Genomic DNA, 26,036 nt, shown 5'->3' with positions numbered 1-26,036 from the left:
CTCACAACATGCTTCACAGGAACACATGGGGTTTGGCAATCTGGGATTTGCTGGTATGCAGACATTGAAAAGATTGCAAGAATCTGCCCTAAATGACTATTGTTAAGAGCAATTAAATGGTCCTGGGTACAAGAGATGCATGTCAAAAGGAATAAGGACTATGAACCCATATAAACAACCAAGCTACCCAGAAGTGAGTTCTCTTACCCAGGGTAGCTTGGTCAATTGTATCCTACTGAAAAGGAACATTTTTGCACACATCATGGTTGTAGCAAATTGCAGCCTTTGACTCAGAGCAGCTCATGTGATGGGGGTGGGATGCTGAATCATCCCTGGCAAGCTGCCTGGCTAGGCTTCTCCTAAAACTAATCTATATTTCCGGTAGAATTAAAATGCTACCACTAAGCACCCTAAAGCTTGTAGAGAACCGGACCAGTGAATTTGATGCTTTAATCCAAGGTTCCTCTGTAACTGGGTATTGGGCAATTTTTTTTAAAAAAACAAACCTTCCATGTGTATGCCTACATGGGATGAGAAAAAGCTGATAGCTGCTGAGCACTTGAGGATGCTTTTGCACCAGAGAAATCCCCCTTTCTGCCCCCGCCCCTTTTCCTGAGTTAAAAGCCAACTCTGAGAGGATTAGAAAAAGAAAAGAACAAAAAAAGTTTTATTCAATTACTACAGACTGCTTCCATCTGAGGCTTTTAGTTTTAGATACATTCAAAAATACTTAGTATGTTACAACAATAGGCTTCAGTTGCAGTTTGCATTTAAAGTTAAAGTGTGCCATCGAGTCAGTGTCAACTCCTGGCAACCATCTAGCAAACTATTCCCTATGCTGAATCCCCTTTTCCTTGAAAACTCACCCAACACCTGATGAGAATCAAGCTTTCTGAAATCCTGTCTTTCAAGGATCTGCAGTTATTCCATGTGAGAAACCTCCATGCTGGCTTTGACCATGAGTGAGCAAAAACTCCATGCCCCTCACTAAGCCTTCCCGCACATGCTTCTCTCCAACAGAGACCACCCTTCTTGTTCCCAGAATTCCCAGCAACCATGCTCTAGGTCCCACCCACTTGGTGTACTGAGTGGCTGTCCTAGATTTCACCAGCCTGTCAGTTGAGACAAGGATTCACTCCCTGTTAACTCTTTAGAGGGAGGGGAGACTGAATCTGATCACTACAATGGTACATTATAAAGTAAAATGATGGCCTGTAATCTGCAGGGAGTAACATAAATCCTGATGGATACTCAAGGAAGTGGTGAAACTCCTTGTCCCTTGATACAGCTCATGCCAGTTCTCTCTCCTTCTGTTTAGTTAAGGGTGACTAACTAAACAGTTAGTCCTGCTGTTTAGTTAAGGGTGCATACATTGGGCGACTTCACACAACTGCCAACAAGTAAATGGGAGAAATGCTGGTGATATGATGGGAACCAAGAGCACACACCCCCAGTGAGCGTGTTGCCCAAACCCACCCAAGTTTGGTTCCCAGGAGTCTCAACCTGGCATTCGCCTGACTTCCGTAACCAAGGTTTGGAAGTTGTGTGGAGAATGTTGGGTGGAGAGCATGGAAACTAGACTTAGGTGGGTTCAGAGTCATGCCTTCTGGGAATGCATGCCCCCAGTTCCCAACATATTCTCCAGCATTCTCCCCACTTAAAGACTTGCCGGTGGCCATGTGAAGCCACCCATAGATATCTATGTTCCCACTTCTTGCTGCTTACCTATAGGTCTTGTTGTTCTTTCAGTGTGGCTGTTCTGCACAATAGGGCAGTAAAGTCATCACAAGATTATATGCATTGTAGCACAATGCAGCAGAGGAAAGCAGCATTTCTAGCCATCCAGCTCGCTGACATAAGAGTCATGGATAAGAGTCTCCATTAAGAACATCATTCATCAACCTGGACAGAAAGCATAGCAACACTGTGAGAAAGGAGAGCTTGGACAGAGGCTACAAAAAATGGGACAAAGTGTAACAAGAGATGGGAGGGGTTAAAAGGCCCTTTTAAAAGAGCAACAAACTTTATGGATGGTCCCCATGCAGTCATTTATTTATCCTCCTCCGTTCCCTCTCCTCTTGCTTCTCCCTTCCCCACTGACATGGGCATTTGGATTTCAAAATACATTCTGTAATTGGCCCCATTAACCATAATCAGTGGAACATTTAATTGCCTCTTCTACAGCTCATCATCTCATTGGAATTGCTCTCTACTTAATCTTCATCAAATCCCAGCAGAAAGTGTCCAGATACAACACTTCACATTTCTGTTTATGACAGAGGAATATTTTCTGTGGCAGCTTGTGTTACAACATGATGCATGCTGAGAATGCCGAGTATTCCGCCACAACCTTTGCAGATAAGCTCGTCAGTGACGGACTGGCAAAACCATGCAATAGCAATATATTGGCAGCCAGATCTGAGGAAAGGAATTGCAGTTCATCCCAATGGTTCTTAAAATGTTCCCATATGGCTGGCTGGTCAGGCTGCTTTCCATTTCTGTTGCCCATAATAAAGATTGAAATGAACAGTCTTGGAAATCAGTGTTACATACTGAGATTTGTTTCCCCACTAAATGTCTGCCTCGCTGTGAGGATAAATAATGAAAAGGTATTGTTGCGCCAGAGATTAATAGTGAATTGAATAAGTATTCTTCACTAAAATTAAAGAAGAAAGAAATAGTGTTCAAACACAGAAGCATGGAAGTTCCAAATTTGTCTGCCATTTTACTTATTTCAGAATACTTCTGTGCATTGGCTTCCACAAAGCCAACATATTTCCCAAGCATCCTTTGTTTCTGAAACCCATTGAGAAACCCTCCATAAATAAAACAGAAAGCTTTCTGGTTTTGCCACCACCCCATATAGTGAGTGACTGCCTTAACTTTAATTTGGTGCTTAGTATTTCTAAAATATTGCTCTAATTCAGGTTAAACCTAACTACGCAGAACTCAGTCTCACCCCTCCCACTGCATTGGTTCCATTTCATTTCCTTTTGTGAGCTGTTCTCCACCACAGACGTGCATTATCATCACATCGTTTCATTCTAACACTGTATCACTGTCACTCAAGATCTGCATTGACATCAGTGCCACATTTGCTTGATGCAGAAAATTGGTTCAGCGGGCCTCCATAGCTGTGTTGTTGCAAACCAAGGACAAGCTTCCTGTGTAGATTTTCTTTGCGTGATTAGTCAATGCTGCTGGGTCCTGTGTCTAACAACATTTCAGTGCAGGCTATTAATCAACATTGCAACAATTTGTGGAGGCTTCAGCTGATATAATAGCCATGTCTGCTGTGGCTGGAATAGAACAATGCACCTACTCCAGGCAAGACAACATTCTTGCAGTCTACTCTGCTTCCTATCCATATCCAACTTGACTCCGTCTGTTTTGCATATGGCTTTTCTCATAGGATCATTGTGGCAAACAGGCTCTGCACAATCTCAGAAGTGTCAATCACAGGGTTAAACCATCCAACATCATTCCTATTTAAAGACAAATGTATTGTGTTTCAGTGGCTCCAGTGTTCAAAATGAGAACATGAGAAATCACCAGTACAAGCATGGTGTAGGGAACAGGTAGGCAACATTGGCTCACCAGCTGTTGCTGAACTACAACTCCCATTATTCCCAGCTGCACTCTACATCAAGGATAGACCTCTGGCTCTCCAACTTCACATTGAAAGCCATGTACATAAACAGCTGAAGGGATGCCTGTATCAGCAGCCTCTGTATCCTCATTCTTTAGTGCAAAATCAGAAGCATTGAAAGCAGAACTGCTGAGGGGGAAAGATAGAGTCTCCAGTCCAAAGAATGTTAGTAATGCTTTACTCCCACTAAAATGAATGAGACAAGCCATCACAACTAGGTTAAGTTCCATTCATTTGATGGGCTGTAAGCATTACTAACAATCTTTAGATTGGGGCTATCTGTGGCAGGTGTGTTTTGTTTTTGTTTGTTTGTTTTACAGTTGAATCACCCCTTTCCTTGTCTAGAAAGAACATGACAGATTCAGTAGAAGAACAGTGGATATTGAATGGTCACCAGACTTTTCAGAATAGGATTCAGAATGAATGAAACCACAACATTCAGTCCAATGTTCAGTTTTTCTTAATTTTATCAGCCAATCTATGTTAAGTCAATTTGATCCAGCCTGGTGCCATCTCATATAGCATTCTTTTAGCTTAATATGGGCATGATCCAGCCCACAAGCCAGCCCAAGTTTAAGTCCCATCCTTTTAGTGGGGGTGTTACACTGTTGCTTAAATATTTCCCATGGAAACCAATGTTGAAGAGGAGAGCTGGTTTGTGGTAGCAAGCATGGCATGTTCCCCTAGCTAAGCAGGTTCTGCCCTGGTTGCATTTGAATGAGAGATCACATGTTAACACTATAAGTTATTCCCCTCAGGGAATGGAGTAGCTCTGGGAAGAGCAGAAGGTCCCAAGTTCCCTCCCTGGCATCTCCAAGATAGGGCTGAGAGAAGCTCCTGCCTGCAACCATGGAGAAGCCGCGGCCAGTCTGTGTAGACAATACTGAGCTAGATAGACCAATGGTCTGACTCAATATATGACAGCTTCTATGTTCCTAAATAAAGGCTGCCATCCTATGTACTAGGTTCTCTCCCAGCTGGGAAGATAAGATATTCCTTTGCACTCAGTGGGACTTACTTCAGAGTGAACATGCATAGGATTGGCCAGCCTCTACAGCCCTGTTCAGGCATTATACAGTGTGGGTATGCTGTATTCACAAACAGCATCCCTGGGAAGCCCTGCCCCCACACTGACACACCCTGAAATCCAGCCCCACCACCACTCTCCACGCTTACAGTTTTTGTGTGAAAAGACAGATGCTATACTCATGGAGAAATCCTCCTTGCAATGTGGAATGCTAAGGCTTTTCAGACAATCATTGTAAGCACGGAGGGTGGTGGGGCGGGGGGCAGGGATTCAGAGTGCTTCAGAACAGCGGTGCAGAACTTCCAAGCACAGCCTCAGGGATGTCTGTCTCTTGGAAGGCCTGTCTCAAAGCTGATGCAAGTACCACATCCCTACTTTGTATAATGCCTGAATGTGGCTTAAATCTGCCTTCTTTTTCAACAGAGAAGATCACATTTTTAGCTGTGCTACCCACCTAGTTGTGAAGAGGAGTGTGCATACGTATGATTGCATCCCTTTGCATCTTGTAAACCAAGCAGTGAGCTAATACAGATAGAACTGTTATGGAAGTCTTTGAGAGTTTTGGATGACCTAGCTTTGTGAAGGACTGGGCCATCGGTCTGAGACAGGAAAATACAAATTACAGCAAAAATGGTAGTTATATCAAGAGTAATGACTCTCATATTGAATTCTACTCGATAAATCAGTCGAAAGGTTCTGCAAACATCATAAACCTTGAAAATGCAGCCCTGAGTGCTTTATGAAATGCAACTGTCATAGAGATTGAATTTTTTTTCCTCCCTTGTTATTCAATCTAAAATCATGTATTATTATTTATAATATTTAGAAGATGATTTTTGAGATTGTAGTCTGGGGAAAAAACGAAAATCAAAGAGCTGTAGATGAAAGGGTTTGGCGGGGGGAAACAGAAAATAAATGTCTGCTCAAGGGAGTGGAAGAAAAAAGTTCCCATTCATATTCTATAAAATATGTAATTTTCATGAGGGTCCTTGAGGGCAGCTGGCAATTCATACATATTACAAATTGAGGGTATTATACCACAACACAATTACAGAGGAAAGATTTAATAAAGGATCCCATTACACAAGGAAGGGAGAAGGCTGAGCAGCCAGCTAACCAAGCAACAATGCAGTCCTCACTGCCTGCAGCTTTTGAGTCAAAATTGTGCGTAATGGGTGTTCTTGCCATGCTGAAAGAGGAAATCCATGAAAAGTTGATGACTTAGACTGGAGACGGCGTTTTGCCCAAGATGCCTATAGGGACCAGGGAATGTAGGGGGAAATAAGTAGGAAGATAATAATAGGTCTAAAGTCACTCTATGGGCAATTAGACACACACATATTATGGCTGCTGGTCGATCTTATTCTAGAAAGGGGCAATGCATGGGGAAATGACATTCATGCCAACTATTTAGTACTGGTGATCCAAATCTGTAGCTCCTGGACCAGTCAGCTTCAATGTGGAAAAACTTGAACGATACCCAGAGACAAAAGTTTGGGCGGTATAGAAGTTTAATAAATAAATAAGTAAATAAATAAATAAATGTGTCATGAATTGTACATAGGAACATAAGATAGGAAGGAATTTAGGAAGCTGCCATATACTGAGTCAGACCATTGGTCCATCTAGCTCAGTATTGTCTATACAGACTGGCAGTGGCTTCTCCAAGGTTGCAGGCAGGAGTCTCTCTCAGCCCTATCTTGGAGATGCCAGGGAGGGAACTTGGAACCTTCTGCTCTTCCCAGAGCAACTACATCCCCTGAGGGGAACATCTTACAGTGCTCACACATCAAGTCTCCCATTCATATGCAACCAGGGCAGACCCCTGCTTAGCTAAGGGGACAAGTCATGCTTGCTACCACAAGACCACTGTCTTAAGGGAGGGGGGACATGGATGGCAAACGGATGCATAGAAGAAGCAAGATAGAAGAGACCCTCAACCAGCTGGTCTTTCCCCTGCTAAATGAGTAAAGAGGCACATTTTAAAAGTGGTGATTCTTTTTATTGAGCAGTGGGAGAGCCCTATCCAGCTAGGGATGTGCAAACCGTCTCGACAGCGAATAGGTTTGACATCAAGCCGGTTTGGTTTGATGGTCTGGGGTTGAACCGAACCATCCCATTTGGTCTGACCCCAGACCAAATATCCCCCAACTGTTCGGAGGTTCGTGAACATGGTTTTTTTTTTTAAATTAATTGGGGGGGTACTTTTACTCCCTTCAGGGGAGTTTCTTGAAGTGGCAGGGGGTCCCCGCCCCCCACTGGCCTCAATGCAGTCCAAACTGGTCCATTTGGCTGGCTCTTTGGCCCATTCGGGCCTTCTCCCTTGGCGCAGTGGCCATGTTGGATGCCACTGCGCCTGCGCAATTGGCCTCTGAGAGGCCTGGCATGACCGAACAGGCTGGTTTGGGATGCATTGAGGCCAGTGGGGGGAGGAACCTCCATGCCCCCCCCGCCACCTCAAGGAACTCCCCCGAAGGGAGTAAAGGTACTGCCCCCATTTTTTTTCCAAGGTCCATGAACACACACACCCCGGACCGAAATGAACAGGGGGGGGGCGTTCAAGGGGGTGCCTGACCAAACTGGCCTGGTCAGGTTCAAGTCTGGGTGGACTGAACCGAACCAGGCCAGCTGGTTCCATGCACATCCCTAACACCAGCACAACGTTCCCTCCAGTAGTTTTGGCTGGTGTCTTTCTTTTGTGAATCCTTTGAGGACATCTTTATTTATTTATTTTTATTTCTCTGTGTAAACTGCTTTGGGAACTTTTGTTGAAAAGTGTATATAAGTATTAGCAGCAGCAGCAGCAGCAGCAGTAGTATCAGCAAGCATGAAGTGTCCCCTTTGCTAAGCAGGGTCCACCCTGCTTTGCTTTTGAATAGGAGACTACCTGCGTGAGCACTGCAAGATATTCCCCTTAGGGGATGGGTCCACTCTGGGAAGAGCACCTGCATGCTTGCATGCAGAAGAATCCTAGTTCCCCCTCTTGCATCTCCAAGATAAGGCTGAGAGATAAACCTGCCTGCAACCTTGGAGAAGCCGCGGTCAGTCTGTATAGACAATATTGAGCTAAATGGACCAATGGTCTGACTAAGTATAAGGCAGCCTCCTATGTCCCTATGTCCCTAACATGGTTTATGCTGAAAAAATGCTATCGCCCAAAGAACTTTGATTAAAACAAACAAACACCCTTCTTCAGAAGCAACTCTAAAAACATCCATATGAACAAATATTAAAAAACAGAAAGTGCCAAAAATATGACTCATCCAATGCATTATTGTACAAATATGAGCTATAAGAACAATCAGATGATAATATAATGGGATCTCAACGGGGAGAGAGCTTGGCTTAATGTTGGCTGAATCATTTCCTTTTTACACTGGTTCTCCAAACATTTCAAAGCATTTCATTCTCCAAGATTTGATTCATTGTGCAATATTTAAAATAAGCCAGAACACTGCAGATTGAAAACACTTTTGTAACCAATTAAAACCAAACGCTTCAGATAAGAACAACTCCTTGCATTGGTGCTGCAACCAGGGAAGCAAAGGATAGTCTCACAGTATTGAGAATAACCTGGGACACTGTTGCATGTTTGACATAGCAAAACACACCTGGTGGCGAAAGGGGAAGGAGAGGACTTAATAGCACATCTGCCGAGCCCACTACCAAACCTTATTTTGGCAAAATACAATGGTGGCAAATCCACAGATTCCAAGTCCTGCCGAACATGGATGGCAAATTGACTAAGGCATGCTGTTGCTTCTACTGATGACAACAAAAGACCTTAAAGCTCGGACATCAGCCTGTGGTTGTACAACAGGTGGATGTCATGTCCTGCAGGGTATTGTTGCCGCAAAAGACTCAAACTGAGATGCACAGCAGCTAGCGAATGTGTGGACTGGTGCAAAAACCCACAGACTAACAGTGATGAGATGTATCTAAAGGCATCAAGTTTTATGCTTTAGAAAAATATTCTAAGGTTTTCTTGAGGATCACACATTATCTTCTTTCAACAGCTCTTTGCCCTGTTTTCACAGAATATAACTCAATCTCTGAAAGAATAAATCTATCAAAAATTAAAAAGTACACCATTATTGGGTTACCCTGACATTATCAAATGCCTGCTTTTTTTTTTTTTGCTTTTTTTTTTTTTAATCATCCAACAAGTTCAATATGGTCCTTAATTAGAAAGTACCAGGATGGTAAAGTGAAGATTATTTTTCCTCTGCTCTTCTGCAGCTCAAACATCCGTGATATGACTGTCTTATTCCTCCTCCCATCCAACATCCCTCTATGTTTTGGCCCATGACTTGACTTTTCTTTTGGTTTTCAATTGTATTTTGTACTTGCTTTGTGAACAAGGAACTATTTTCTTATCTCTTTTAGAATATAAGCTGTTTTGTGTATATTAGGGGTGTGCAAGGTTGGATGGGGAAGTCGGTCATGGGCCAAGTCGGAGGGAGTCAGGGATACTCTGACCCCAACCTAGGGAACTGGTCTCCTCCCCCCCATGATTGCAGCTGGTGGGGAAGAACATCTTCTGTACTCTATCTACCTGCCTGCCTGCCAGCCAGCCAGCCCATGCATTTATTTTTGTCTTTTGTAAAGTTTGTTATTCTGTTTTTACAGTTTAAAAATAAAGCAGCTGATTTCTGGGTTTTCCCTGTGGTTCTCTGATGTTACATCACTTCCCCTTAGATTCTCAGATCTTACATCAATTTTTTTCTGGGTTTCAAGGTGGATACAATTCCCAGTTACCTCTTTAAAAAAAATGGAATCTGACCACCCTTAGCTGCTCATGTGCCAGCTTTCAGACCTCCCAGGTTAGTCTTTTCTTTCCAGCAATTTCTTTTCTTTCTCCACAGATTTCTATGGGATTGTTTTGTTTTGGGGTGGGTTTTTTTGGCCAATTTTACTAACCCTGACCTTCTAAAGGGCCCCAAAAGGCCCAAACTAACATCTGGGGATCTGGATCCAACCCGATCCAATCTTGATCTTTGTAGTCACGCCCACCCTTAACAAATATTCTTAATAATAACAATAACAGTAATATAGCCATAAGCACTGTGAAGGAGTAAGTTACTCTTTCATTTTCAGTTGTATGTCTGGTATTTCATATAGAATATGTTGCATTAGTAAAGTTGTTGAGCCACCACTGTTACAGTCAGAATTTCTTGTAATTCAGCTCCATGCATAGATGGCTGTAATTCAGCTCCAAATTATTTCCTGCAGTGAAAAGATGGATTTTCTGGTCAAGTAAATGCTCTTTTTTCTTTCTTTTAAAATGGATTCCACATTGTAACAAAAAGTGTGCACAAACTTCACTTTTTCAATAACTGCATTCAGACTAATGGTTTCCTCTAAACACTGGAAGCTAGAAGGAACATTGGATTCTTTGGAACCAAGTATGGATGCCTGATTAGAAAAAATACATATACCATAGAATCAGTCTATGGAATATTTATTGCAACAACATACCTGGCTGTTCCCAATAACAGGTAGCCCTCCCATGCCTTCATGCCATGCTGCTTTATGAAACAGGACTGTCACAGTCTGATTGTTTTCCTTCCTTCTCGTCCAATGCCAAAGTATTTATTATTATTTATATTTAGAAGATGATTTTTGAGATGGTAATCTGAGGAAAAAGTGAAAATCAAAGAGCAGCAGATAAAGGGGGGGGGGGAACGGGCAGAAAATAAGTATCTGCTCAAAGGAGGGGAAAGAGTTCCCATTCATATTGTATAAAATATGTAATTTTCATAAATATTACAAACTGGATGCATTATAGCATAGCACAATCAGGGAAGAAATCCCTTTTGCACCAGAGCAAGAGAAATGAGTTCCCGGCCTATGACCCCTGTATGCCTCTCAAGGGAGCAGAGCCTGGGAGAGGGCTGGCTGTGTTTTCTGAACACAGCTCCTCCATCATTTGCCATTCTTCCCCTCTCTTCCCCATGCTGGCATCCCATGGTGACCTTTTTCATCAGAATAAAAGGAGAAGAGCTGGTCTTCTGTTAGCAAGCATGAATTGTCCCCTAAGCAGGGGCTGCCCTGGTTGCATTAGAATGGGAGATGACATGTGTGAGCACTATTTATCTCAGAGGATAGGGCCGCTCTGGGAAGAGCACCTGCCTGCTTGCATGCAGAAGGTCCCAAGTTCCCTCCCTGGCATCTCCAAGACAGGGCTGAGAGAGGCTCCTGCCTGCAACCTCAGAGAAGCCACTGCCAGTCTGTGTAGACAATACTGAGCTTGATAGACCAATGGTCTGACTCAGTAGAAGGCAGCTTCCTATGTTCCTGTGAACTAAGGAGCATGCACAAAAGATGTGCTCTGCTTCAAGAAAGGCATCCCCAGTGTGAAAAAGGCTAGCAGCTGCAAGAACAGGAACACACTTATGTACGTTTTACAGCTTTATGAGTGACTGTGCAAAACAATAGCAGAAAAGCAAGATGCACACACTAATCAGGTGCTTTGTCAAATGTAGATAAGAGTTATTTACAATAACTGAACTCTACAGAAATATTATTTATTTCCATGAGTTGAGGAGCAAGCATTGCATATACACTGTTCACTTGGGGCTGTCATCAGACATGCACTGCAGTAATGGCATACAAGTAGGTATATGTTTGTCAGTACTATTACAGAGTCATCCCGTGAGGTCATCTCAGGTGGGCCTTCTCAGAGTCCTGGGCCCAGGGGAGGTACGTGGAGCCCGGGTTCGTGGGAGGACCTTCTTTGTTGCAGCCCCCTCCCTGAGATTCACACCCTGAGATTCACAATGCCACCTCCCTTCTGTCCATTAAGAAGCTTTTGAAAATTTATTTATTTTGCCAGGCTGTGAGTTTTTAATGTGTGTATGTCTGTTTTCCCCTTTCCCCCTCTTGTTTTCATTGTTGTTGTTTTAATTTATGTAAACTGCCTCGAGTCTATGGAAGTCAGGCAGTCAATAAATTTGTTAAATAGTGTGCAAGTCAGACCAGGATCATCTGACAAGGCTATATATAAGTAAACCGCCCAGAGTTTGGGGTGGTATAGAAATATTTTTAAATAAATAAAAAAAAAATCTGAGCCAAAACAGACCAACAGTTCCTGCTGTGGTTCACAGTTTTCCCCCTGGGCTGTGTGATTTCAGACTGCACTTGGGGAGCAGGAGGGTCAAATGTTCAAACGCTTTATCCTTCCTGTCAGCACTTTGTTGCATATACAAAACTAGCATGACTGTCACCTTGATATGCTTTGTATGCTTAGGAAGCACTTTATGTGGATGAGCATTCAATATTTTACTCAGCACCAGTTTCAGTCCAAAAGTGGTACAGCCCAGCAATGTACCTATCCCATAGGGAGTTCCATTTATTTGTTTCAGTTGCAATCTTATGCTAATATATAGACAGGTTAGCCATCCACTGATGTAACTTGCTCAGGTTTTCAGCATTTAACTTTAACCAGCATAAAGATGCTTGATATGCAGGGCACTCAGCTTGGCTGAATGTTTTCTACAAACCAGCACCATTAAATGCACTTCAAACCTGAACTACCAAAAATAACAAACAGGCACAACATCCTGATACTTGTATGAAACTGGTCATGAACGCTTAGCCAAAGAAGACATAACTAGAACAATTGCTAACATGGAAGTAAAAGTTAAGGAACTTTTTCTTTGTCTGGATGTAAAAGTCACCATTAGTGTAATCACTGAAAGCACAGCCAAAATGAGACAGCCTTTTCAAATTCATGAATTTAGTTTGAAAATCCATTTTTTATTTGAATTCTTTGGAGAGTTCCATGCCACTGAATTCAAATGTTTCCACTCAACCAATTCACAGTGCTCAGATTCTGAAGATGTGTCTGTAATTCATTATTTACAAATGTGAGGGGCTTTGGAAAGTGTAGCTCTTAATATAAATCCTAAATCAATGCAAAATGGTAGTTGACATAGAAAGGCCAATATTTTGAACCTAAGAATTATCTCAGGAACTGCAAACTCCTTTGGCTATCTGATCCATAAGAATCTGCCTTGTGACAGCTCAATGAAATGCAGGTTCCCTTTTAAAGTTGATGCTAGGGATGGAGGCTGGGATCTTCTGCAAGCAAACTATGTTCATTGCCATTGGGCCCTCTCAGAGCAGCCTGAGTGCAGAAAAAATCTCCAGCCTCATAAATAAAGTGTGTCAGAACTGAAGAGCAGAAGTTACTTGCAGTGCTGAATAACTGTTGGCTGAAGTCAGAGTAAAAAGAGATGGGGGGTGTCCAGACTAAATCCAGAAGTTCCAGACTGCCATGCAAGAGATTGCGGAGTCATTTGATAGTACAGAAAAGAGACCAAAACACAGCATTGTGACCTAAATTCACACAAATTGACTTTGGTGACTTGATCCACAGGAAAACCTGGGTTGCTTTTCCTCCTATCTTGCTTCCACACAATCATTTCTACACAGGTTCCCCTCCTACGTTGCTTCCACACAACTCAAAATTGGGACCACGCACAGCTCCCAAACCCAGGTAGAACAGTTTTTGCTTGTGTGAATGACCTCAGAGGCTGCTATGGCAGCAGCAAAGGTTCCAGGGGATCCAGCTCCACGAATGCCTCATGCTCCTGCTCACCAAGGATATCATTTCAGTGAAAAGGGCCAAAAAAAGAGTAACCAATATTTTTTGAATGGAAAGTGGTGTTTTTTAATGAGATGCAAACATACTGACCATATACCCACTCTGGAACTGAGCTTCTCAGGCTTGGAGGCTGAAGAACTGGGCCAATTTGAGCTGCCAGGGAGGCAGTTGGACCCTTCAATGACGAGGGTGTGAAAGGGATTATTAAGGAGGATAAGGAGATTGCACGAAGCTGAATAAGTACTTTGCCTCTGTCTTCATGGCAGAGGATAGGACCGGGGAGACCCGAGTTCAAATCCCCATTCAGCCATAATACTAGCTGGGTGACTCTGGGCCAGTCACTTTTCTCTCAGCCTAACCTACTTCACAGGGTTGTTGTGAAAGAGAAACTCAAGGATGTAGTACACCGCTCTGGGCTCCTTGGAGGAAGAGCGGGATATAAATGTAAAAAATAAATAATAATTATTATTACTATATATACCCTCTCCAGAATTGGGTTTTTCAGGTTTAGTGGCTGCGGAACTTGGCCAATTTGAGCCCAGTTACTCAGCTGGAACTGTCTTGAAAAACTAAAAATTAACCAATCACCAGGGCCAGATGGCATCCACCTGAGAGTTCTGAAGGAACTCAAATGTGAAATTGCGTATCTCTTAGCAAAAATATGTAACTTCTCTCTACAATCAGGATCTGTACCAGAGGACTGGAAAGTAGCCAATGTAACTCCGATTTTCAAAAAGGAATCCAGGGGAGATCTCGGAAATTACAGGCTGTTTAGCTTAACTTTGGTGCCAGGTAAATTGATGGAAAGGACAAAATTCTTAAAGACATAGAAGAATGGGACTTGCTGAAGGAGAACCAACATGGCATCTGCAAAGGCAAGTCTTGCCTCACTCTCCTTTTGGAGTTCTTCGAGAGTGTCAACAGATAAAGGTTATCTGGTTGACATTGAAGCAGTTCCCACGATCAGTTTGCGAGGAGTTTGCGAGGGGTTTGCGAGGAGAGCAGGCTTAGCCCACTCTCTTCGCAGATGACCCATCAGTCAGCTGCAGGCGGCCGAACCAGCTGCCCACAAGACTGCCAGCTCTGTTACAGAGCCACTGGGGGCTGGGGAGTTCGGGGGCCCTGCACGAGGCTGCATTTAGCCTCCCCGTCAGAAGTCTCCTTGTGAGTTGCTGTGGCTCGGAGCTTCACCACAGCAACTCACGATTTTAAAAAAACAGGTTAGTGGAGCACTCACTCTGCTAATCTCAGCTAAGGGGAGGGGGAAATAGTGGGGTTTGCTGCCTGAGCCGCGCAGCTCCCGTGGCAGCAGACGATCAACAAAAAGTGGGCTCGGCTCCTTTATCCCGCTTTTTGTTGATTGTAAGAATCGCCTCATTGTGTACTTTGACTTACAAAAAACATTTGACAAAGTTCCCCACCAAAGGCTCTTCAGTAAATTTAGTAGTCATGGGATAAAGGGACAGGTTCATGTGTGGATTGATAACTAGGTGAAGGACAGGAAATAGAGGGTAGGAATAAATGGACAGTTTTCACAATGGAGGGAAGTAAGAAGTGGAGTCCCCCTGTACTGGGACCAATGCCTCTTAACTTCTTCATGAATGATCTAGAAATTGGGGTAAGCAGTGACATGGACAAATTTGCAGATGACACTAAACTATTTAGGGTAGTGAAATCCACAACAGATTGTGAGGAGCTCCAAAAGGATCTCTCCAAACTGGGGAGATAGGTGACAAAATGGCAAATGCGGTTCTATGTAAGCAAGTGTAAAGTGATGCACACTGGGGCAAAAAAACCCCCCAACTTCACATATACGCTGATGGGCTCTGAGCTGTCGGTGACTGACCAAGAGAGAGATCTTGGGGTCGTGGTGGACAGCTCATTGAAAGTGTCGACTCAGTGTGTGGCAGCTGTGAAAAAGGCTAATTCCACGAGTGGGATTATTAGGAAGGGGATTGAAAGTAAAAATGTCAATATTATAATGCCTTTACACAAATCTATGGTGCGGCCAAATTTGGAGTATCGCATACAGTTCTGGTCACCTTGCAACAGCTCGATAGTCCCACTGCGCAGGCACTGAAGGCCCAGATGGATGGGCCCACCAGCTGCTGCACTGCCACCAAGGGGGAGGCCAAGGCCTGCTAGGCTCACCCCCACCCCACTCCAGGCCGTGCACATGGTGGCCACAAAAAGGGCAGGGAGCGGCGTGGTGGCAGGGGGTTTGGGCAGCAGCAGGGCAAGAAGCGGCAGGAGGCCCCCCAGGACAGAGCCCCCCCCAGGAGGCCTGACAATGGTGTGCATTAAAAATTTAAGGGGGGCCTCACGGCAGGGGGGGCTCACAGTGGGGGGAGGGCCCTCCAGAGTCCTTCAGGTCCAGGTGCCCAAATTACCTTGGTCCGCCCCTGAGGCCACTGTGTAAAACACAGTTGTTTTGTAAACCGCCCAGAGAACTTGCGTTTTGGGTGGTATAGAAAGGTATCAAATGAATGAATGAATGAATGAATGAATGATACTGGACTAGTTAGGCCTTGGGCCTTATGCAGCAGGGCTGTTCTTATGTTTTTTTATGTTATCCAGTGAAACATTCTTCCAGTCAGATAGGAGGTATCAGATCACCAATTGAACCTGGCCAAAAAAACACAAAACACCTCCACTTAGCACTAGCTGTAGTAATCACAATGTGGCAATCTGCTATTGAGAGCGCAAAATCCACACCTCCTGACATCTATGCTGAGCATTCACTGCAAATTGCTGGATGTAGGGATGTTCCCACCACAAACCCACTTGGCTTTTATGCACTCACTATGTCTGATTAAAGATCACTTGTTTCAGAGTCCATATTACTGGTGTTGAATTGAGGAACTTGACTTCAGCAGACATAAAGTAAATATTTAGTTTATGTATTTATTTAGTAGATACAAAATATTTAGTAGATACAAAAGTGTCTACTTAATCAGTCCCAAATGGATAAATGACCCTTGCTAACTGGGCAAAGAGGCACCATTCCAGTGGCAGTTCTCATATATTTAGCAGGGTGAGAGCATCTGTTCCTATTCAGCCCAGCATAATGTTCCTCCCGACAGTGGCTGTTGTTGGGGTTTACTTTGTTTCTTTTTAGATTGTGAGCCAATTGGAGACAGGCAGCCATCTTTTTATTGTTATTTTTCCTATGTAAACTGCTCTGAGAATTGTTGTTGTTGTTGAAACATAAGAACAGCCCTGCTGGATTAGGCCTAAGGCCTATTTAGTCTACCTTCCTGTTTCCCACAGTGGCCCACCAGATGCATCTGAGAAGCTCACTTGCTGTTGCTCCCCTGCAACTCATATTTATCTTTAGAGGTGTACAAACAGGTTCGCAGAAGGTTCAGAGTTGAGCTGAACCAAGCACCCCAGTTCAGCTTGACCCCGGACCGAACCACCACCACCACCCCAGTTCGGGGGTTCATCGAGCCTTTTTAAAAAATGTCCAAGGCCGTGCAGGGTCCACTGCGCAGGTGCGGCAGCCTCCAAAATGGCCGCCACACTGGAGAATAGGCCTGGAAAGGGCTGAAGATGCCCGAACTGGGCAATGTTTACAAAAAGGAAGGCTGGCGGGGGAGGCAGAACCTATGTGGACACCCCCACCACCACTTTGGCGAAGCCTCCTGGAGGGAGTAAGCTAAAAAAAATTTTTTAAAAAAAGTTCAACGAACCTCCCTGAACCTAATCAAATGGAGGGCAGTATTCAATGGGGGCAAAACCAAACTGGCCCAGTCTGGTTCATGTCCAGTTCATACTCACATTGAACCGGGCCAGGTGGTTTTGTGCACATCCCTATTTATCTTGCCTCCAAGGCTGGAGGTGATGTTAAAAAGTAGTATCTAAATATTCTTAAATAAATACATAATTTTAAGTAAATATCCTTTTAATCCATGCATATCTCCTATCAGTTTTATTGGACCCAAGACGAACAAAGTTCAGTAAAGTTTAGAAGGATGGCTACTCAATTCCAAACTTCAATGACTTGTAAGCAGTCTTAATGTCTAGTTTTGCATTGACTTTTTAAATACTTATATATTCTACTTGGTTTGCAAAAATGGATTAGAGAACTATAACCGCAAGCACTTCAATAACTTGCTTAGCTCACAAAAATGGATTAATGTACAACAATGAATACTTCAGCAAACTATTCCACTTGGTTTACAAAAGCACACACAGAAGAATAATTCAGAATCTGGATTGTCACATAAGCTTTACTCATGTTTTGACTCCATGAATCTGTAGAATAAAAATTATATAATTCTGTGGAGTTGACAGGCATTTTTAAAAAACAAGTTGGAATCCCTCTTAAAATAGGAAGCAACTGATAACTGCTATGAGTATTTTGAGATCCAATTAAATTTGCATAAATGAAGGAGAAAAGAAAATTGATGAATTCAGTTGTGAATTCAGGAATTTGTATATCCATTTGTATCCCACCTATCCCCCTGTGTGGTGAGGGTGGCAGACCTTGGCAAATTCTAATTTATATTCACAACAACCCAGCAATATAAATTAGGTAGAGAGATAGTAACATGGTTAAGACAACCCCGAGTGGGAATTGAACCTGCATCTTCCCAGATGATACCATCTACTATTGATTCAACACTATTCATTTATGTAACATACTGACCAGGAGACTGTAGAGTCAAGCATATTATACTTATTGATCATGTGCATTCCTTAAACAAATTTGAGTTACAAGACAAAAAGGCTATTTTCACGACCACAGGAAAGCAGGCTAAGGGAGCCCAGCTCGCTTTCCTGCGGTTGTGGGAACCGCCGGGAGCTGTGCAGCTCCCGGCCGTTAGTCTGCTTAAGTTCTCCCTCTTAAACAAGGTTAGCAGAGTGAGCACTCTGCTAACCCCGTTTTGCCGATCGTGTGCCACTGCAGTGTGGCTCTGCACCATGGCGACACATGGGTAAACCACCCAATCAGGAGGCTACAGCAGCCTCCTGGCACAGGGGTCTTCCTGGAATGCCCCACGCACTCCCGTGGGGCATCCTGGGACTTCCGGGGGCTTGGTGGCCCCCGATCCCCACCGCCCTTACCAGCTCCATCATGGAGCCAGTAATTGTGTGGGCAGCTGATCTGGCCGCCCAGGGATGGCTCCCTACTCATCTGCGGGGAGAGCAGGCTAAGCACAGAGCCCGGTAATGTTCTCCACACTGCTTGTGTGGAGAGCCTCAAAGTTTAGTCATCTAAAAATATTTCAAAACTGAATTTGCACTTTCTGATGTCCTTGACACCTTGCTTCACATATTAAGGTGGATTCGAATGTAAACAAATAATGAGGTCATTTGCACAACCAGCCCTACCCATAGTGTAGTGCTAGCCTGGGTAGGCCTGGTCATGAGAACTTCCGGGATCATTCCCAATACTGGTGTTCTGCTGCCGAGTAGTCCAGGTTTTAAACCTGGGCTAAAAATGAGATAGGAGGATGAATGCATGCCTCCTACCTCACTGCCCGGTCATGTGGGTGAGTGGGCTGTCAGCAGCTCCTTTCAGGCTGCCGGCAGCCAGCTTGACCATAGAGACTGGGGCGGGGGGACTGCTTACTGCTTGGCTCACTGCTCATGTGGTGCATTGTGGGATTCCTGGCAGCCAGGCTTCACCCCGCCATCCCCTCCAGATCACCATGCCGCTGGTTGCAGCAGCAATCATGTGTGTGCATGGCATGCAGAGCCCAGGAACAGCACCGGTCATGTGGGGGAAGGTAGGTACAATCCTGCCTTCCCCTCAATCCTCCTTGGCCCCAGCAAGTATGGTCATGTGAACAGCCTTCATGTGGTTTACTTAGCAACCTGAAAGCTACTACATATCCCCCAGGTATTGAGTAATTCTGTAAAAACAGCAGCACTGTCCCCTGCATTTCCCCAATTACAGCTTATTAGAGTATGGGGCTATTCTCACAATTAGCAAAAATTGGGCTAGGAGAGCCTAGCCCAATTTTTGCTAATCGTGAGAACCACCGGGCTCGGCTGCGAGCCCGGTGGTTCTTGAGCGGGTAACCCACTCCTGTCACCCTCCCCATAGCCCGGGTTTGCGGAGCGAGCACTCTGCAAACCCGGGCTATCTGATCGTGAGTAGCCGCGGTGCTGCTTAGCCCGCTCTCCCTGCAAAACCAGGTCTCACAGACCGTGAGACCCGGCTCTTTGAGTTCTTGGGTTTTCAAAGTAGCTTATTAGTTATCATAGGGACTGTGGTTGCTAGCGGTGAACTTCTGTTCACCGCTAGCAAGAGGAGAGGAGAGCTGGTCTTGTGGTAGCAAGCACGACTTGTCCCCTTAGCTAAGCAGGATCCACACTGGTTGAATATGAATGGGAGACTAGAAGTGTGAGCACTATAAGATCTTCCCCTCAAGGGATGGAGCCACTACTCTGGGAAGAGCAGGTGGTTTCAAGTTTCCTCCCTGGCTTCTCCAAGATAGGGCTGAGAGAGATTCCAGCCCTAGAGAAGCCGCTGCCAGTTTGTGAAGACAATGCTGAACTATTTAGACCAATGGTCTGACTCAGTATATGGCAGCTTCCTATATACCTAAGTTTCACTCTGCAGGTGGAAGCTTCCTGTACTTTTCTCTGGGCACTTGCCACTAGAGGAATTAACATACTTCCCTCTGTTTTTACCTCCGATGCCTCACTCTTGCCCTAATTCTCAAATATAGCATTTGCAGCCCAACTACAGAACTGCCCTCCCAGACTTCCATGAGGGAAACTAGTTTGAAACCTGTTTTTAACCTTAGAGTAAAGACATAATTTAATCATGAGATTCCCTGGGCTATGATCCTTATCTTACCCTCATAAACTGAGTGTGCCCAACAGCGGCCGGTGTTTCATTCGGTACATTTCCACAAAAGAGGTAGCTTTACCAGGCTCAGTATCCTTGTGGAGACAGAGAATACTAGAGACTTACCATGTGTTGTGAGACATGTCTATTTACAAAATATAGAGACTGAGTGGCTGAGAAGCAAGCACTGTTCTGTCTCTCCAGACACATAGTATTTATTCTTCAGCAGCATTAGGCCCCCAAAGCAGCAGCAAGCCCTTGCAGACTCCCCATCTTCCCCCAAAAAATTACTAGCCAGAAATCACTTAGCAACCCTTTCCAGCCAGCTCTAAAATGAGGGTGTTTCTCTCACTGCTCATTTTCTTTCTTTAGGGGAGAGAGAGAGAGAGAAATCTGCTTCTTGTTTCTTTTCTTGGCATCCACTCTCCCAGGCAGAACTCTGGCCTCGCCCTCTTCCTGGCAGGTAGGTGTGACATGATTTCCTAGCTATCCTTCCCTTCCCATTAATTAGCATTCATAGCTCCTGCCAAAGCCAAAGCTTGAGAAAGATTCAAACTGCAGGGCAGCATGGCCATAACCCTGGCATTTCCAAATTAATGTGTATTTGACAGTAACAGACACATCCAGGTGAACTTGCTCTCCTTGTGGTTGTGAAAGGTAAGATTCCAGAGGAAGACCACATGATCTGCCAAAGAAACGTGGAGCCACGCTTTATGGTTTAGGCCAAATAAATATTCAAAATAGGATTGAGAAGCCTTAGGCTGGTGGTGATGCTTCACAAATTTATATTTTTATACCACGGCCTGCATCGTTTAGTTCTAAAGTTTCTTAAAACAGATAGAAAAAAAGTTAGCCATTTAGAGTTCTGAAAAGACATTAAAATGTGCTTAGACATTAAAATCAGTTGCTTATGTTGTTCTTTAAATGAGTCCTCCTCAGCTCCTTCTGCAGCAATGTCTGTGTGTGAAGTTTACAAGTATTCTGAGTAAAAATCAAGGTCAAAGAGTAAACTAGATCTGTTTACCCAGGGCAAACTTTGAACTGTTTTCAAAGCAAAAATACAGACCATATAAAATTTATTGAAGAGTAAGCAGTTAGGGAGAAGGGTGTGTGGGTGTGTCTAGCAGGGAGAAATCTCTTGGGTGTATTCAAAGAAAAAAACAACTATCCTCTTCTCTCTCCTACTAGAATTCTTGGATTGCAGTTTGTTTTACATTAGCTAATAGGAACTCTTAGAAATACATAATCCAGAACATAGGTGGAACAGAAAATTGTTCAAGTAAACAAAAAATCTCACTTCCTATCTGAAAAAGCAGAATTATAGGGACTTGGCACAAAGCATGCACACTATTGAACTGATCATCATGTCACAAAAACACAAAATTTCTTTGCCCACCTTTTCCTGTCTTGTACATTTTGGATGCTTTTTTTCTGAAGCAATGCTGAGAGGCCACCAGTGTTATGAGAATTCTGTTAGGCCCATTGTCTCATTTATTTTTAACATGACAAAGCCTCCACAAGGTGACTGTCCCTTGACCTTTTCACCTAGCAAATATTTTAGAAAGAAAGGGAGGGAATGGGGGCGGGATTCCACTTTGGTGATTTCTAGCACTTAAAGAAAGCTCTCCAGGATTTTGAAAAATAATAATGCTTCACTATGTGGAGTAGAATCAAAAGGATGTTTACCATACAAAAACATCAGTAAATGTCAACTTGTAGTGACTTAATTTACATTCATCATTTAATACACTGATGGCTGCACTTGCATCACAAGTTTAGGAAGCCTTTAAATCAGGGATGCACAGCTTTGGTCCTTCTGCAGTTACTGGAATGACAACTCCCATCATCCTTGGCAACTGGCCACTGTGGCTGGGATGATGAGAGTTGTAGTCCAAAAAGAGCTGGAAGGCCAAAGTTATGCAGCCCTGCTGTATAGCAGGGGTGACCAGTCTGACATTCTCCAGCTCTTGTTGGGCAACCACCATCACCCCCATCTGCAATAAATTGTAGCTGGGGATGATGGGACTTGTAGTCCAACAACAGATGGAGAGCCTCAGGTTGGCCACCCCTGCTCTATAGGGTCACTGTGATCCAGTAGATGGAGTGCCGGACCTGGATCTGGAACTGCTGTGTAGCTCTAAACTATTCCCTGAAAAAAAGATTGGAAGAGGCAGGCTATTGAGTAACCAAAATTGTGAAGATCCAGTGTGAAGCGCAAACCTGTGATATGCGAAGCGGCATCCCTTTCTTTTTGTAGCTATTTCTTCTTGCTTTAGACTTGGCAATCTTTGTCAGGCTTTTTTCCTGGGGGGAAAAGGAAGATAATAATTTCGTTTTGTATACATGTAGTTGTTCAGTTAAAGTCCTATGTAATCACCTTTTTGATTATGAATCAATGTGAGAAGTGTGACCTGAACATGTGAGATGTGGGTGTAAGAAGCAAAGAAAGTAGAAATGGAATGTATCTTAAAAACAGAACTGGATTAGCAATCTGCAGGCATGGCCACAAAATGTAAAGGAAGAAAACAAAGATCTCTTGGCCAGTGAATATCACTGTAACCATTCACATATATTTCCAAGTAATTTTGACAAATGTGTAATTATAAACTTCAATACAAATAAATATACATTACTATGAGCATACCTCCACATAATATTTTTAATTCACGGTGGTGATGTGTTTAGAATATTGTGGAAAACCTAACACAAGGCATGAAAATTAATCTGCCCAACATTTCACATTCTAGGAAGAGCCAAAGTACACTTAACCTCAAATTTGTCATTAGAGCTGATGTGCTTGAGGGTATTATTTTTTTTACTAAATAGGAGCTGTGGGTACCCCTAGTCTTAGTCTAGATCAGATGTGAGGGGAGGGAGATTTAACCCTTTGCCCTGATTCCGATCCTCCCCTGTGGTTATTTGCCTTAGGCAGAAAGCTCCCATTGCTGCCAATGGGAGTTTTGCTTCCAGTGCAAATAGCAGCCACAGAGAAACTGATCTGGATCAAGACTGTGGAGGAGGCAAAGGGTTAAGGCATGCATCTCCCTGCTTGCCATGGTCCCAATCCAGATTCCCCTCCTTTTTAGGCATATCTGCACTGAATGTAAAGTGTAACTTGACTCTGAGACTCTCTCAGTGTGTGACGTGCTAAATCTACCAAGCCCACCATTCTTTTGCAAAGATATCTGTGAAATCAAATGTACTGTCTTCCCCCCACCCTCAAGTTTGCTATGCTTTTGTCTTGATCCTGTGACATATGCACTTAGTTTTAGGGTTTCCATTCATTTCAAGTAAGGCTTTGGAATCTTGATCATCTCCAAAGGTCCTACATACCTTATTCAAAAGGTAAAGGTAAAGTGTACTGTTGAGTCGGTGTCAACTCCTGGCAACCACAGAGCGCTGTGGTTGTCTTTTGCTAGAATACAGGAGGGGTTTACCCTTGCCATCTCCCGTGCAGTATGAGATGATGATGCCTTTCAGCAGCTTCCTATATCGCTGCTGCCCGATATAGATGTTTCCCATAATCTGGGAAACATACCAGCAGGGATTTGAACTGGCAACCTCTGGCTTGCTAGGCAAGTCATTTCTCTGCTGTGTCATTAAGTGGCTCACTTTATTCAAAACAGAGCCCCCAATGCTGCGCTTGTGCGACCACTGCCAACCACCCTGCATGGTCCAAAGTATCCTGGAAATATTAGAGCCACTGCCTGAGAAACCCTGCCACTCAAACCTAAATTGCAACTTAGGGCCAGTTAATACACTGACATTTTAGGGGAGATTTCTAGCTCAGGGGCAGAGCACATGTTTTGCATGAAGAAGGTCTCAGGTGCAATCCCTGGTATCTCCAGTTAAAAGATCTCCCAGGTAACAATGCTACAAACAACCCCTCATGCTTGAGAGCCACTGCCAACCAGAGAAAACAACACTGAGGCAGGTGGGCAAATAGTCTAACTTAGGGGTAGACAACTTGACTTTCCAGCTGTTGCTTGACTACAACTCCTGTCATCCCCAGCCACTGGGGGTGATAGGAGTTGTAGTTCAACAACTGGAGAACCAAGGTTGCCTACCTCTGGTCTAACTCAATAAAAGGCAATTTCATATGTACATTTTGTCCTGCATGCAACCCCACAGAACTGACCCTATCTATGAGATTATGTGGGCAAATGTCTGAACTGCATGGTACATAGAACGATCCAGCAGCAGTCAGTTGTCATTTCCGCGATCATGGCAATATTTGGGGGGAAACCTGACTTAGCTAAATATATGCTGCCTGCACCTGGTAGAAACTGTAGATCCTAGATCAGGGTTTCTTAACCTTGGGCCCCCAGATGTTGTTAGACTACAACTCCCATCATCCACAGCCAAAAAGGCCATGTCTGGGGATGATGGGAGTTGTAGTCCAACAACATCTGGGGGCCCAAGGTTAAGAAACCATGTCCTAGCTTATACCTAGGTTTAAATTCTTAGCTAATAGAAACAGCAATGCCTGAGAATGCTATCAGTAGAGGCTGGGACGTTGTCCTTCCATAGCAAAAGGTAGGAGTGTGATGAGTGAGTAATATATTCTGCAGGCAATGCATGTGCTCAGTCATTGTGCTATAGCCCTTCTCATGCTATAGAATGGGAGCTACAGCTTCTGTGCCAGTCTAGGTGCTCTCAACTCTCCCTTGACCTGATGGAGTAATTCAGTGGCTAAGTTCTAAGCTGGGAGGTGTCAGGGCTTGTGCGCTGAGAATCCACTTACTCTGACTTGGATGCCCTTCCCTGTATGATTCCAGAGGCAGGTGTGACTGGGATGTGGCTCTCAGTGCCACATCCCACTGATGAGGGAGAAGCATTCTGCATATACTCAGGGTACTTTACCTTTACTTCACATTTCCAAGTGCCTTGGTATTCTCTTATGCCCCCACATAATGTGAAAATTTTCCTTCCCAACCCCTCAAAAAAGCTCATAGACTTTGATCATACTCCCATGAACCCTGAGGCTACTGTACTCAAGTACAGTAAGAATAACTTATTGTTTTGTAAGAGTATGTATATTAAGAGGCACTGCAAAGAAAGGCAAACAGGTTGCAGCAGGTTAACAGCCATTATTATTATATGCCTGAACACCTAAACCACTTGCTTGAAATCACTCTCCATTGAAATAAATAGGGAAACTGGCACATGGGGGGTGTTTATTGTTTATTTCAATGGGACTCCTTCCGAGTTAGTGGGCTTAGGATTGGGTATTAGCTGGGTAGTAACAGGTCAGGAAAAACACTCACCTGTTCTTTATTACCCGGTTCTTTATCTCCCTTCTCATTTCTGGTTTGCTATCTAAACAGAACAGATAGACATCAGGAATTAGCCTGCTCTTGTCATCAGCATCCTTGCTAGGGTTACTTGAGTCTTGCTTTTAATTAGCAGCTTGTGGGTGCCGCATTTTGGAAATACGACTGCAATTGGAATGCCAAGTGTAAACATTCGCTTTGTGGGATGGAAAGAGAAAGGGGTCTTTCAAATCAAACACAAGACTAATTTAACTGCTAAGCAGCCCATTTGTCTCAGTAGCTGATAGGTGTGCACCTTGAACCATTCTGACATTGAAATGCAGTCTGTTTATTTGGCAGCTATGTGCATCTTCAGGGTGCTGAGGATGAACTGATGCTAGAGTTCTAAAAGTTAATTAAAAGAGTAATCTAAATGAAGCAAGTGTCTGATGAGATGCCAGCTCTATACAAAGGCATTCTATCCACTAATACCACAAGAGAAAGCAAGTGACACAGGGAACTAATTACAAACTAGGCACAGCTTAAGCTCTGGTCCTCAAACCCACCTACCCCGAGTGCACAGTTTAATCTATTTCAGTTGGGACATTCCAAAGGTAGTGGTGTGGGGTCTGTAACCACAAACAAACTGCTGGCCACCGGCATGGGAATCAGCTCACTGAGATTTCACTGAAGAG

The 26,036-nt window shown here is 43.9% G+C and overlaps 1 long non-coding RNA gene across 2 annotated transcripts; it reads right to left on the bottom strand.

The window, feature by feature from the left end:
* Window positions 1-1,731: 1,731 nt before the first annotated feature.
* On the bottom strand, window positions 1,732-25,413 carry LOC128341036 (uncharacterized). Of its 2 annotated transcripts, none has more exons than XR_008314157.1 (4): window positions 25,357-25,413; window positions 22,310-22,393; window positions 10,155-10,311; window positions 1,732-1,902 (listed from the first exon to the last, which is right to left on the bottom strand). It is a non-coding gene; the product is annotated as an uncharacterized LOC128341036 (long non-coding RNA). The 2 variants fall into 2 exon arrangements; XR_008314158.1 differs by lacking the exon at window positions 1,732-1,902 and adding an exon at window positions 9,783-9,902.
* Window positions 25,414-26,036: the final 623 nt, after the last annotated feature.

The sequence above is a fragment of the Hemicordylus capensis genome, chromosome 1, assembly GCF_027244095.1.
Source record: "Hemicordylus capensis ecotype Gifberg chromosome 1, rHemCap1.1.pri, whole genome shotgun sequence".
Taxonomy (NCBI): domain Eukaryota; kingdom Metazoa; phylum Chordata; class Lepidosauria; order Squamata; family Cordylidae; genus Hemicordylus; species Hemicordylus capensis.
Note: the sequence above shows the minus strand (reverse complement) of the source record. Positions and strands in the feature narration are given on the sequence as shown.